The sequence below is a fragment of the Hemiscyllium ocellatum genome, chromosome 13 (genome assembly GCF_020745735.1).
Source record: "Hemiscyllium ocellatum isolate sHemOce1 chromosome 13, sHemOce1.pat.X.cur, whole genome shotgun sequence".
NCBI classification, from domain to species: domain Eukaryota; kingdom Metazoa; phylum Chordata; class Chondrichthyes; order Orectolobiformes; family Hemiscylliidae; genus Hemiscyllium; species Hemiscyllium ocellatum.
Window position 1 is genome coordinate 85,385,267 of NC_083413.1, and position 15,809 is coordinate 85,401,075.

Sequence of the window (15,809 nt, forward strand, 5' to 3'; positions counted from 1 at the left end):
AATTTTCTTTGTTCTTTGTTCTATTACATTCTTTATGATAGATTCCAGCATTTTCCTTGCAACTGATGTCAGTTTAACTGATCTGTACTTCCCTCTTTGCTTTCTCTCTCCTTTTTAAATAGTGTAGAGACTGGTTTGTCACTTTCTGATTTGCAGAACTATTCTAGAATCTATGAAACTTTAGAAGATGACCTTCAATATACCCTCTATTTCTAAAGCCATTTTCTCACAGTCTAATTTAATGTCTTCAAATTTACCTTCTCATGAATACTAATTTTTTCAGTTCCTCAATTTCACCAGAACCTTGCTTCTCAATCATTTTAGGAGGTTTTCTTATTTGCCTCCACAAAAACAGATAAAAATGTTATTAGTTTCTCTGCCAAATTCTTATTCACCATGGTAAATTCTTCTCCACCTGTTGTAATGGGCCTACATCTTAGTCATAGAGTCATAGACATGTACAGCATGGATACAGACCTTTCGGTCCAACCAGTCCATGCCGACCAGATATCCCAACCCAATCTAGTCCCACCTGCCAGCATCCGACCCATATCCCTCCAAACCCTTCCTATTCATATACCTATCAAAATGCCTCTTAAATGTTGCAATTGTACCAGTCTCTACTACATCCTCTAGCAGCTCATTCCATACAAGTACCACCCTTTGCATGAAAACATTGCCCCTTAGGTCTCTTTTATATATTTCCCCTCTCATCCTCAATCTATGCCATCTAGTTCTGGACTCCCCGACCCCAGGGAAAAGACTTTGTCCATTTATCCATGCCCCTCATAATTCTGTAAACCTCTATAACGTCACCCCTCAGCCTCCGATGTTCCAGGGAAAACAGCCCCAGCCTGTTCAGCCTCTCCCTGTAGCTCAGATCCTCCAACCTTAAATCTTTTCTGAACCCTTTCAAGTTTCACAACATCTTTCCGATAGGAAGGAGACCAGAATTGCACACAATATTCCAACAGTGGCCTAACCAATGTCCTCTACAGCCGCAACATGACCTCCCAACTCCTGTACTCTATACTCTGACCAATAAAGGAAAGCATACCAAACGCCTTCTTCACTATCCTATCTATCTGCGACTCCACTTTCAAGGAGCTATGAACCCGCATTCCAAGGTCTCTTTGATCAGTAACACTTCCGAGGACCTTACCATTAAGTGTATAAGTCCTGCTAAGATTTGCTTTCCCAAAATGCAGCACCTCGCATTTATCTGAATTAAACTCCATCTGCCACTCCTCAGCCCATTGACCCATCTGGTCCAGATCCTGTTGTAATCTGAGGTAACCCTCTTCACTGTCACTACACCTTCAATTTTGGTGTCATCTGCAACTTACTAACTGTACCTCTTATGCTCGCATCCAAATCATTTATGTAAATGACAAAAAGTAGAGTGCCCAACACTGATCCTTGTGGCACTCCACTGGTCACAGGCCTCCAGTCTGAAAATCAACCCTTCACCACCACCCTCTGTCTTCTACCTTTGAGCCAGTTCTGTATCCAAATGGCTAGTTCTCCCTGTATTCCATGAGATCTAACCTTGCTGATCAGTCTCCCATGGGGAACCTTGTCGAACGCCTTACTGAGGTCCATATAGGTCACATCTACTGCTCTGCCCTCATAACTCCTCTTTGTTACTTCTTCAAAAAACTCATACAAGTTTCTGAGACATGATTTCCCACGCACAAAGCCATGTTGACTATCCCGAATCAGTCCTTACCTTTCCAAATACACATACATACTGTCAGGATTCCCTCCAACAACTTGCCCATCACCGAGGTCAGGCTCACCGGTCTATAGTTCCCTGGCTTATCTTTACTGCCCTTCTTAAACAGTGGCACCATGTTTGCCAACCTCCAGTCTTCCGGTACCTCACCTGTGACTATCAATGATACAAATATCTCAGCAAGAGGCCCAGCAATCTCTTCTCTAGCTTCCCACAGAGTTCTCGGGTACACCTGATCAGGTCCTGGGGATTTATCCACCTTTAACCATTTCAAGACATCCAGCACTTCCTCTTCTTTAATCTGGACATTTTGCAAGATGTCACCATCTATTTCCCTACAGTCTATACCTTCCATATCCTTTTCCACAGTAAATGCTGATGCAAAATATTCATTAAGTATCTCCCCCATTTTCTGTGGCTCCACACAAAGGCCACCTTGCTGATCTTTGAGGGGCCCTATTCTCTCCCTAGTTACCCTTTTGTCCTTAATGTATTTATAAAAACCCTTTGGATTCTCCTTAATTCTATTTGCCAAAGCTATCTCATGTCCCTGTTTTGCCCTTCTGATTTCCTTCTGAAGCATACTCCTACTTTCTTTATACTCTCCTAAGGATTAACTAGATCTATCCTGTCTATACCTGAGATATGCTTCCTTCTTTTTCTAAACCAAACCCTCAATTTCTTTAAAAGCGCAGCAGGTCAGGCAGCATCCAAGGAACAGGAGATTCGACGTTTCGGGCATAAGCCCTTCTTCTTATGCCCGAAACATCGAATCTCCTGTTCCTGGGATGCTGCCTGACCTGCTGCGCTTTTCCAGCAACACATTTTCAGCTCTGATCTCCAGCATCTGCAGACCTCACTTTCTCCTCAATTTCTTTCGTCATCCAGCATTCCCTATACCTACCAGCCTTCCCTTTCACCCTGACAGGAATATATTTTCTCTGGATTCTTGTTATCTCATTTCTGAAGGCTTCCCATTTTCCAACCGTCACTTTACCTATGAACATCTTCCTCCAATCAGCTTTTGAAAGTTCTTGCCTAATGCCATCAAAATTGGCCTTTCTCCAATTTAGAACTTCAACTTTTAGATCTCGCCTATCCTTTTCCATCACTATTTAAATCTGATAGAATTATGGTTGCTGGCCCCAAAGTGCTTCCCACTGACACCTCAGTCACCTGCCATGCCTTATTTCCCAAAAGTTGGTCACGTTTGTACCTTCTCTAGTAGGTACATCCACATACTGAATCAGAAAGTTGTCTTGTACACACTTAAGAAATTCCTCTCCATCTAAACCTTTAACGCTATGGCAGTCCCAGTCGATGTTTGGAAAGTTAAAATCCCCTACCATGACTACCCTATTATTCTTACAGAGAGCTGAGATCTCCTTACAAGTTTGTTCACAGTTTCCCTCTGACCTTTTGGGGGGGGGGGTGCAGTCTATAATACAATCCCAATATGGTGATCAACCCTTTCTTATTTCTCAGTTCCACCCAAATAACCTGCCTGGATGTATTTCTGTGAATATCCTCCCTCAGCACAGCTGTAATGCTATCCTTTATCAAAAGTGCCACTCCCCCTCTACTCTTGCCTCCCTTTCTATCCTTCCTGTAGCATTTGTATCCTGGAACATTAAGCTGTCAGTCCTGCCTATCCCTGAGCCATGTTTCTGTAATTGCTATGATATCCTAGTCCCATGTTCCTAACCATGCCTTGAGCTCATCTGCCTTCCCTGTTAGGCCCCTTGCATTGAAATCAATCCAGTTTAACTTATTAGTCCTACCTTGTCCCTGACTGTCCTGACTGTTAGACTCACGTCTGTTCTCAGCTGTACCTCAGATCGATCTCTTTCCTCATTATCTCCCTGGGTTCTCCCTCCCCGCCCACCTTACTAGTTTAAACCCACCCAAGCAGTTCTAGCAAATTTCCCTGCCAGTATATTTGTCCCCTTCCAATTTAGGTGCAATCTGTCCTTCTTGTACAGGTCACTTCTACCCCAAAAGAGATTCCAATGATCCAAAAATGTGAATCCTTCTCCCATACACCAGCTCCTCAGCCATGTATTCATCTGCTCTATCCTCCTATTCCTGTCCTCACTAGCTCATGGCACTGGGAGTAATCAAGATATTACTACCCTTGAGGACCTCCTTTTTAAATTTTTGCCTAACTCCCTGTAATCTCCCTTCAGAACCTCAAACTTTTCCATTCCAATGTGGACAATGACCTCCTGCTGGCCCCTCTCCCCTGTGAGAACATTCTGCACCCTCTCTGAGACATCCTTGATCCTGGCACCAGGAAAACAACACACCATTCTGCTGGCCACAGAAACATCTGTCTGTACCTCGGACTACAGAATCCCCTAACACAATTGATCTCTTGGAAGCCAACGTACCCCTCGTTACATTAGAGCCAGTCTCCATACCAGAAACTTGGCTGTTCGTGCTACATTCCCCTGAGAATCTATCACCCCCTACATTTTCCAAAACAGTACACCTGTTTGAAATGGGTATACGCACAAACTACTCCTGCACTAGCTGCCTCCCTCTCTTACCCTTCCTGGAGTTAACCCATCTATGTGACTGTATCTGAGACTTTCCACCTTCCTATAACTGCCATCCATCACATACTGTTGCTGTTGCAAATTCCTCATCGCGTCTATCTGTCTCTCCAACCAATCCACTTGATCTGATAAGATTCGCATCCAACAGCATTTATGGCAGATATAATCCGCAGTAACCCTTAAACTCTCTTTAAACTCCCACATCTGACAAGAAGTACATATCACTGCAAAGGCCATTTTTCTTCCTTCACAATCTACAGACCCAGAAAATAACATTGTCTTATTCCTCAACAAACACTACCCCAGGTTAAATTAGTAGCTATGGTTTATATTTTAAGTTTAATCAAGAGACTTATCTCCAAAAACATAAAATCAAGAAAGAATCCACTATACTCATTCCTGCAGCCTTTCTCTTGGACAGACTTAAAACACCCCTTAACTTATCTGATCCTGTGCTGTGAACTTCACCCAACAGTTCCTCCAAGATTAATTGTGAATTTCACCGTTTGTTAATTTTCCCAGATGCACTCTGTTGCCCAGCGATACACGAATTCAAACAGCGAAGGCGGTAACTATGCAGGTGTTTTTTTTTCTCTCTCTCTCTCTCTCTCTCTCTCTCTCTCCTGCACTGTCCTCACCATGTGCTTCCTTTGTCTGCTCTTCTCTCTTTTAAACTGCTGTTGTTTTGCCTTTTTTTTCCAAAGTTCCAAAACAATGCAACAGCGTATAAAACAGTAATTCTGCTCCTGGAATTCGAGGAAATCACCTCCAACACCTAAAATGCCCCAAAAAAAGGAGCAGCTCTTGTAGCCAGAAATTTTTCCCGCCCTCCATCTTGGATTATCCAGAATCCCTTTTAAAGGAATCACCAACCCTGACGCAGCACTGCACACTTCGCTGACTAGCACACCTCAGCCCTACACTTGGTCAGTGTAGGGATTGAACCCACGACCTTGGCATTATTAGCAGCACACTCTAACCAACTGAGCTATTTCTGCCATCAAATCATCTACCTTGTTGTGAGGATCATATATACTCAGGTAGAATGTTGTTTTCTGTTACATTATTTTCTGTATTTTGATCCACAATGGCTAACTTGCATACAGCAAACTCTCCTAAACAGCAATGTGATGTGATAATGATGAGGTAATGACCAGTTGATTGAAAGATAAATATTTGCCAGTGCAATGGGAGTTTTTACATCCATTATTTTTGAGTTCAAGCGCAGTGCCTTGTGACACTAAATTGAGAGCCACAGTTCAAAGACAGCTGAATTGAAAATATGGGTTAGCAAAGCAAAAAGGTTCCCTGAGTGCTAATGCATAACCAATGTCTCTGATGCAGTGCAGTGATGGCACCTTTGGAGAATTGATGATTTTTCTTCCAAATGCATGCTTGCTCTCACACAGTTGGGGGGAAATCTGCTCTCCAAATTTCCTCAGACTGGTTATCACTCAAGTTAAGTGTTTCTGGATCAGAGTACCATTAGCGTCCCAGCCACCTGAATAAATGCTCCACTTCCTAAGGCTACATAGGTTCCCTTCAATTTTTTCCTCATCTTCCTCCTCCGAGGAACGGCCAGTGCTTTATTCTCTTTAAGCTTCACAGTTCTCTGAATGGCATGTTATAAAAAGAGCAGCAGACTGGAACAATGTGTAAGGCTCCTGAAATCAATCTTCCTGAGGCCAATGCCATGCTCAGTAATTGCCACGTGAGCTCATTGGTTCTTTTTTGTTGCGACCCTAAGTCTCTATGACAGGGTCACAGACTGGACTCATGAGCCATCTCCTCAGGGGATAAGCATTATCTGTTCACGGTCAGCTGCAGGTTACTAATGACTCCTTAAAGAGCTATGATTGTCAGATGATGAAGGTATCACAGAAACAAAGGGGTGCACGTGTAAAATGCTTGTCGCAGCTACAGAACAGCTGAAGATTTAAAAGGTGGAATTTTGTGCCATTAAGGAATCTCCCTGGCTGCTCAGACAGTCTCCTGTTGGTGAAATAATTAACTCCTCTACCTGAGGAAATCAGTGAAAGCCATTGCCCCTTGAGCTTGTTTTAATTATCCACCTTAAATTTAATTCAATCACTGAACATCTTGAACATCGGACCTCTCACCTCTATGCTACAATATTGCTGCTGTCTGCGAGATGCCATTGCTTTATTCTACCATTTCTTAAAAGGAACAGTTTGTAGGAAAGTATAAGGCAATCATGATCTTTTACCATGGGAAGGCCTTTCATAGTCCAGGAACACGACATCTGCTACTTTTCCTTTATCTAATATTTTACTTAGGTGCTCATGGAACATCAATAAACAGTCTCTACATCTTCAAGATTATCTGGAACCTAACGAATGACAGATGGGACTTACTAATATCCTGTGGGAGCCTCCAATGTGTGAACCCACATAGGAATTTCCCAGGAATCTTAATCTTCAATCCGCAGTTCCCCAGAAGTCTGATTCTGGATCCACAGGAAAATCCACTCCACTTACCAAGCTGGTTACTCAGGAAAGATTAGTGTAAAATTTGAATAACTCCAAAACTGACACCCAGCTCCTCCAAACAAATCTCCTAACCCACTGACTTCATCTCCAACTACCCAAATACCCTCAACCTGAGCTATTACCCTCCAAACACCCAAATACCACACTCAATCAAACTACCTCATCCAGTCCTGTCAGTATTTGTCCTGCCCCAACTTTCACATAGCCTGACTCAAAAAAATCCCTGACTCAGCAGGATTATCTGCTAACCTAACATAAATACCCTTTGACATGACCTAACTATTGCCTGTCCCAAACTAACTATTGCCTGACTCAACCTAATTACCCCTGGCGCAACCTAACAATCTCACGAGCCACATAAACTACCAACGACTCAACATTACTATCTCCTGATTGATGTAATTATTCCTTGACCCAACCTAACTATCTACAACCTGACCTAATTACCCCCTGAACCCAACCTAAGTGCCACCATTTCAACACAAGTATATTCTGATCTGGTGTGGCGCCATCACTGTCTTCTAGCCACTTTCAACTGTTCCCCAACCTGACTGAATTATTTTCCCCAACCTGACATCAATATTCTTCAGTCCAAACCAACTGCTCATTGTCCCAACTGCTTCACAACTCAGGACTCACTCAACCAGACTTGACTCCATCCTGACCGTCTGCCTATGCCCATGACCTCACCCAATTACCTCTAACTCAACAGACTAGCTTAAATATGGGCTTACTAACTCTCTGACCTGTCCTGAATGTACTTCAGCCCAAGCTGCCTATACCTCCAGTCTGACTAATCTCCCAATTGTCCATCCATCAACCTTAGTCTCCCCACCTCAAATTTGTGAAGCGGCTTATATTGGCCTTCTTTTTAAGGAGATGTTTTGAGCCATAGGTACCAAGGTATCTCCTCCAAGCCAATAAAGTAAACAGCTTGCAAGGCCTTGGACTTTTTGTTTTAAAGTTGGAAATAATAGTAGCAGCATGAAAGTGTGGAGCCAGGCTTCCACAGAATCAGGGTTTTAATTTAACTGTCAGCAGTTGTTGGGGTTTTGAAGGTGGCTGTGGCAGCTGTTACACCTCTCTGCCACAGCAAAGAGCTGGTGTCTTCTCTCTCTCTCTGCCAGCATTTTCTCTCAATGTTCTTTCTTCTTGGACTAGAGAAACATTGTATGTGAGACAATCTATTTCACTGACGCTACCTTTGCCAATAGCGTTTTCTTGAGGTGGTACTATTTTGGAACTGTTGTTATTTCATAGTTAGGAGAAAGTGAGGACTGCAGATGCTGGAGATCAGAGCTGAAAAATGTGTTGCTGGAAAAACGCAGCAGGTCAGGCAGCATCAAAGGAACAGGAGAATCAACGTTTCAGGCATAAGCCCTTCTTCAGGAAGGGTTTATGCCCGAAACGTTGATTCTCCTGCGCCTTTGATGCTGTCTGACCTGCTGTACTTTTCTAGCAACACATTTTTCAGCTTACTTCATAGACAACCTATTATTCTGTTAAGTTTTAAAGTTACATCAATTCTTCATTCTTTTGTTTGTCATAGAATAATAAAGATGTACAACATGGAAGCAGACCTTCAGTCAACTTGTCCATACCAACCAGATATCCTAACCTAATCTAGTCCCATTTGCCAACACTTGGCTCCTATCCCTCTAAACCCTTCCTATTCATAAACCCATTCAGATGCCTTTTAAATGTTGTCATTATACCAGTCACCACTATTTCCTCTGGCAGCTCATTCGATGCATGCACCACCATTGTGTAAAAAAGTTGCCCCTGAGGTCCCTTTAAATTTTTCCCCTCCCACCCTGGAGAAAAGAACCTATCCCATGCCCCTCATGATTTATAAACCTTTACAAGGTTACCCCTCATCCTCTGAAGCTCCAGGGAAAACAGCCCCAGCCTATTCAATCTCTCCCTATAGCTCAAATTCTCCAACCCTGGCAACATCCTTGTAAATCTTTTCTGAATTCTTTCAAGTTTCACAACATCCTTCATGTGTTATCTGTAGAGTAAAAATAAAGTGTGTTTTGCTTAAATCCAAGGACTGTAACAAATTAAATTACATTTGGAACACAGTCCTTACACCTGCCTGCAAATAAGGTAAAGGTAAGGGTCTAGGCTATCTCCTTGATATATTTGAAAAGGGTATAGTCTGGCCCATAACAAATTCGCTAACCAGCTGTCAGAAACAACAACTTTAATATTTATCCACATTTAATGATTGGTTTAAGAATAGTTCAGCAACCTAACAAAATATGTCATCACCCCTATGACCCCCTTCTATTTATGGATTGCAATTTGTGTCTTCTCCTGTGAAGGCAGAGTCAATGCGCTGGATTTTCTTCTTGTAGATGGGAATCAGGCAATCTGATCTTGCTATCCCACCTCCAGCCTGGTATTGGTGGATGGTATGACTTTCATTGGTGAGCTGAAGAATGAAGGAGAAAAGAAACCTGTCTCAGGACTCAGGACCTCCAACACGATTTTTACGCTACGAGAAAGCCCATTCTTTGCCAAGTTGCAATTACCATTGAAAGCTGAATCGCCTTCTGGCTATGAATTGTTGTTGTCACTGCTGGCTAATAGTACTCTGAAGGTTGAACTCAGCATGAAGAAATTCTAAGTACGCTCACAAACTGTGAATATTCCCTTGACTTCTTGCTCTGCTACCTGAGCAAAGCTTGCTCTAAGTGCCTTTTGGAGCAGCTGTCTCTGCAACTCACTGCAATCTATCATCTGAACCTGCTGCATGTCATGATGCAGATGTACAAGTGAGCACAGTAACCCAATCAGGGGCTGGTCATCACACTCAGCCATCAATTCTTATTGATCCTCAATGCTACCCATTTCCTACAGCCTCAACAGAGCAGAGTAAAACACTGCAAAATCTCTTGGCTACTCCTAAGCTTTCCTTCATCCCGAAGGCATGTATGCCCAGGAGTTCTGGCTCCTTAGAACATTGCCACGCACTGTTGCACATGTCACACTTGCATTCACATAACAGCAGTGAGACTAGTATCTGAAAAATTGGATGTCCTCAAAATCTGGCCTCTTGCAATCCCAATTTTAATAATTTCCTATTTGATCCATGCTTTCATTAGGCCTAGAGCTCTGGAATTCCCTTTCTAAACTTCTCCTTAAAAACACTTGTTAAGTCTATCTCTTTGAACAAACTATCGCTCACATGACCTCATGTCAAGCTTAGAGTCATACTTCATTTTATAGTGTTCCTGTGAAGTACCTCTGCTAGTTCCATTTCATTAATGGAACTGGATAAACGTACCTTGGTTCTGTAAACTTAACAACACCTCTGCTTTCCCTCTCCTGCCTGTGTGATGTGGGTTAGCATCAATCCCTTTTATAACGGGTCACTCAAGGACTAACTTAATCACAACACTGTCATACCCTTAGATAGAGACACCAAGTAGTAAAGACAAGATAAAATGCAAGGTCTTTTGCCTGGGTTGGGGGGTGCAGAACTAGAGGATGTAGGTTTAGGATGAGAGGGGAAAAATTTACAAGGGACAAAGGGGCATCATTTTCACACACAGCGTGATGTGTGTTGGAGTGAGCTGCCAGCAGAAGTGGTGGAGGCTGGTACAATTACAACATTTATAGACAATAGGTGCAGGAGTAGGCCATCCTGCCCTTCAAACCTGTACCACCATTCAATATGATCATGCCTGATCATCCTTAATCAGTATCCTGTTCCTGCCTTATCTCCATAACCCTTGATTCCACTATCCTTGAGAGCTCTATCCAACTCTTTCTTAAATGAATCCAGAGACTGGGCCTCCACAGACCTCTGGGGCAGAGCATTCCACACAGCCACCACTCTCTGGGTGAAGTTTCTCCTCATCTCTGTTCTAAATGGTCTACCTCGTATTTTTAAGCTGTGTCCTCACGTTCGGCACTCACCCATCAGCGGAAACATGTTTCCTGTCGCCAGAGTGTTCAATCCTTTAATAATCTTATATGTCTCAATCAGATCCCCTCTCAGTCTTCTAAACTCAAGGGTATACAAGCCCAGTTGCTCCAGTCTCTCAGTGTAAGGTAATCCCGCCATTCCAGGAATTGACCTCGTGAACCTACGCTGCACTCCCTCAATAGCCAGAATGTCTTTCCTCAAATTTGGAGACCAGAATTGCACACAGTTCTCCAGGTGTGGTCTCACCAGGACCCTGTACAGCTGCAGAAGAACCTCTTTGCTTCTATACTCAATTCCTCTTGTTATGAAGGCCAGCATGCTATTAGCCTTCTTCACTGCCTGCTGTACCTGCATGCTTACCTTCACTGACTGGTGTACAAGAACACCCAGATCTCTCTGTACTGCCCCTTTACCGAAATTGATTTCATTTAGGTAGTAATCTGCCTTCCTGTTCTTGCCACTAAAGTGGATAACCATACATTTATCCACATTAAACTACATCTGCCATGCATCTGACCACTCACCTAACTTGTCCAGGTCACTCTGTAATCTCCTAACATTGTCATCACATTTTACCCTGCCACCCAGCTTAGGTATCTAGCTTAGGCATCTAGATGGGCATTTGAATAAGAAAAGTTTAAAGGGATACGGGCCAAATGCTAGCAAATAGGACTAGATTAATTTAGGACATCTGGTCAGCATGGGTGAGTTGGACTGAAGGGTCCCTTTCCGCACTGTACATCTCGATGATTCTAAGTAGTACTTTTAAGGCAACTACTGGATACAGGATGAGAGGACATAGGTTAACAATTTAGAACTGCTGTCATTAGGGCCCTGAGGACAATCAGCACTTGGAAAGGTGAGGGCTGAAATGCTGGAATCAATTGAGAAACAGGGTCAAGTGGGACTTATTTCGATGGACAAATTAAGATGGTCTGATTGACTTTTCAGCAAACTTGTGAAAACACAATATCTTCCACCAGATGGCAACATTGCACCTTGTTAAAAACAGGCACAGGACAATTAAATTGTCCCTCGGCTTTGGATGGAGATGTATTAGAGAAAAAAATGTTAGAAATTGTAATTATATTGTAATCAGTTGATGGACATTGTAGATCCATTAATCTTTGTAAATGTATATTTACAATAAAACTAAATTCTCTAATCATGTGTTTTTTCACAGTGGTTCACCAAATCTACGTGTGTTGTCAGTTAGGTTAGTTGAACAGATTGCACAATGCCACTGTTCGTTTACCACAACAAGAATGCTGGAAAGGTTGAATCTAACCAGATATTATATTCCAAAGATCACAGTGGGATTGAACTGTCAAAAATTGGCCTGTATATTTACAATTGCATAGCTTAATTAATAAGAAAGAAGCAGGATCTAAATTTTACCTTGCCATCGCCTTTTATTAAACTTGTATAAAAACAAAGCATGTTGATTGATTTAGAACCTTTAAATGATATATTCAGAGGAAGGCCATTTAATCGTTCATGGTTTGCCAGCTCTTTGAATGAGCTCTCCAAATAATCCCAACCCCTCTGCTGTTTGCCCATGGCTCTGTAAATGCTTCCTTTTCATTTACATTTTTTTCATCATCCACTGAATACTTTCCTAACAGATGCCTGGGGAGGATAGAGAATCATAGAGTTATACAACATAGAAACAGACTTTTTAGTCTATCTTGTCCACTTTGACCAAGTTTCCCAAACTAACCTAGTTCCATTTGCCTGTGTCGGCCCATGTCCCACTAAAACTTGCCAAATGTCTTTTGAATGTTGTAACTGTACCTGCATATGCCACTTCCTATAGCAATTCATTCCGCATTGAAACAGCCTCTGTGTGAAAATGTTGCCCCTCAGATCCCTTTTAAATCTTTCCCCTCACCTTAAAAATATGTCCCTTAGTTTTGAAACCTCCCCACTAGGGTAAAGACCTATGCTATTCACCTTATCAATGACTCTCATGATTTTATAAACCTCTACAAGGTCAGCCCTCAACCTCCAGTGCTTCAGTGAAACAAGTCCCAACCTATGCAGCCTAAACTAATAACTCAAACCCTCCAGTCCCGGCAACATCCTGGTAACATTCTTTTCTGAATCATCTCCAATGTAATAATATCCTTCCTACAGAATGGCAACCAGAACTGTACACAGTACTCCAAAAGTGGCCTTACTAACTCTGGATGGGTACATGAATTGGAAAGGCTTAGAGGCATATAGGTCAAGTGCTGGCAAATAGCACAAGATTACTTTAGGATATCTAGCCATCTCTTATTCCCAATCCCTCCGCCTCCACCGCATCTGTTCCCAGGGTGACCAGTTCCACTATAGAACATCCCAGATGACCGCCTCCTTCAAAGACCACAATTACCCCTCCCATGTGGTCGACGATGCTCTCCAGCGCATCTCGTTCACCTCCTGCACATCCGTCCTTGAGCCCCACCCCTCCTAACCCAACAAGGCCAGAATCCCCCGGTCCTCACCTTCCACTCCACCAACCTCTGTGTACATCGCATCATTCGCCGCCACTTCTGCCACCTACAAACAGACCCCACTCATATCATCGTTTCAGAGAGACCACTCCCCTGTCATATCCACGGCCTCCCACCAGACCAGACCCCACTCCCAGCTCCTTCCCCTGCCTTCCCAGGAAGTGAAAAACCTACGGCCATACCTCTCCCCTCACCTCCATCCAAGACCCCAAAGGATCCTTCTACATCCGACAGATGTTAACTGTACTTCCACAAATGTCATCTACTGCATCCGTTGCATCCAATGTGGTCACCTCTACATTGGGGAGACAAGCGCCAATTTGCAGATAATTTCAGTGAACATCTCTGGGACATCCGCACTAACCAACCCCACTGTCCGGTGGCTGAATGCTTCACCTCCCCTTCCCACTCCACCAAGGACATGCAGGTCCTGGGCCTCCTCCATCGCCAAACTCTAACCACCCGATGCCTGGAGGAAGAACACTTCATCTTCTACCTTGGGACACTGCAACCACATGGGATTAATGTGGATTTCACCATTTCCCCATTTCTCCTCCCCCCACCTTATCCCAGTCCCAGTCTTCCAACTTGGCATTGCCCTCTTGACGTGTCCATCGTCCTTCCCATCTGTCCACTCCACCATCCTCTCCTCCCTATCACCTTCTCCCACACCTTCATCTATCTATTGCGTTCTCAGCTACCTTCCCTCCAGCACAACCCCCTTCCCATTTATCTCTCAGCCTCCTTGGGCCACAATCCTCATTCCTGATGAAGGGCTTATGCCCAAAACATTGATTCTCCTATTCCTCGGATGCTGCCTGACCAGCTATGCTTTTCCACATCACACTCTCGATATTGAACCTTTAGGCTACCATACAACAGTTAATTTAATAATATGAGGACATGACATCCTCTCAACTCAGCAGCACCAGAGCTTTCTACATTTCCAACAAAGTCAGGCATGACGATGCAATGAAGAATGCAGAGCAGTGTCAAGGAGACGTCAAACAGCATCAATCAGCGATCAGCAGATGATTAGATTAGATTTCCTACAGTATGGAAACAAGCCCATCAGCCCAACAAGTCCACACTGACCCCCTGAAGAGTAACCCACCCAGACCCGTTTCCCTATCCTATATTTACCCCTGACTAATGCACCTAATATATGGGTAATTTAGCATGCCCAATCCACCTGACCTGCACATCTTTGGATTGTGGGAGGAAATGCATGCAGACATGGGGAGAATGTGCAAACTCCACACAGACAGTCACGCACCGGGAATCGAACCCGGGTACCTGTTGCTGTGAGGCAGCAGTGCTAACCACTGAGCCACCGTGCTGCCCAATGATGATTGGTCTCTTCTTGGAAGATCCAGACTATTGTATCCAGTTTAGATATTTTCTAATTAACCTGTTCAGAGATATTATGACACACCACTTGAACCCAAGTCTCCTGCCTAGATGTAGATTTCACTACCACTGCCCTACAAGAGCCTTTGTTATTTTTTTATATATATCCAGAAGTACTATCACATGCAACTGAATGTTTTATCTCTTCATCACCAAATCACTCAGCTATTTTGTTTTCCATTTTGTAACAAATCACCCTAGCTTCCAATTGAATAATTATATACAAAGCCTGTAAAGGGCAATGCAAACCATCAAAGGTTAGGGGGAAGAATGGAGTGGGGAAAGGGCTAAATCGAAATGAAGTTGGCAGGGAAGCCCTAATTGTATCCAGTTTATCAAATAATTTGCATGTTTTGCACCAGACACCATCAACTTCAAGGATACACAAGTCACGTTCAGATTTGTAAAGGCTGTGTTGCCTGCCCAGTGCCTGACTTTGGGATATCTCATCTGCAGAGAACTTGGAGTGGGAGGGAAAAGATCCAACTGTCATGGTCCACGTAGGGATCAATGATAAAGTTAGAATGAGGAAAAGGTTTCTGCTAAGGGAATATAAGCAGCTTGGTGCTTAATTAAAAAGGAGAACCAAAAGGTCATAGGGAGAACTAGCCATTTGGATACAGAACTGGCTGAAAGATAGAATACAGAGGGTGGTGGTGGAAAATTATTTTTCAGACTGGAGGCTCATGACCAGTGGAGTGCCACAAGTATTGGTCCTGGGTCTATTAAAATGAATGATTTGGATATGACCATAAGAGGTATAGTTAGTAAATTTGCAGATGACACCAAAATTGGAGATGTAGTGGACAGCGAAGAAGGTTACCTTGATCAGATGGGTCAATGGGCAGAGGAGTGGCAGATGGAGTTTAGTTTAGATAAATGTGAGGTGCTGCATTTTGGGAAAGCAAATCTTAGCAGGACTTATACACTTAATGGTAAGGTCCTTAGGAGTGTTGCTGAACAACGAGACTTTGGACTGCAGGTTCATAGCTCCTTGTAAGTAGAGTCGCAGGCAGATAGGATAGTGAAGAAGGCATATGGTATACTTTCCATTATTGATCAGAATATTGAGTACAGGAGTTGGGAGCTGAAAAATGTGTTGCTGGAAAAGCGCAGCAGGTCAGGCAGCATCAAAGAGAAGGAGAATCGACGTTTCGGGCA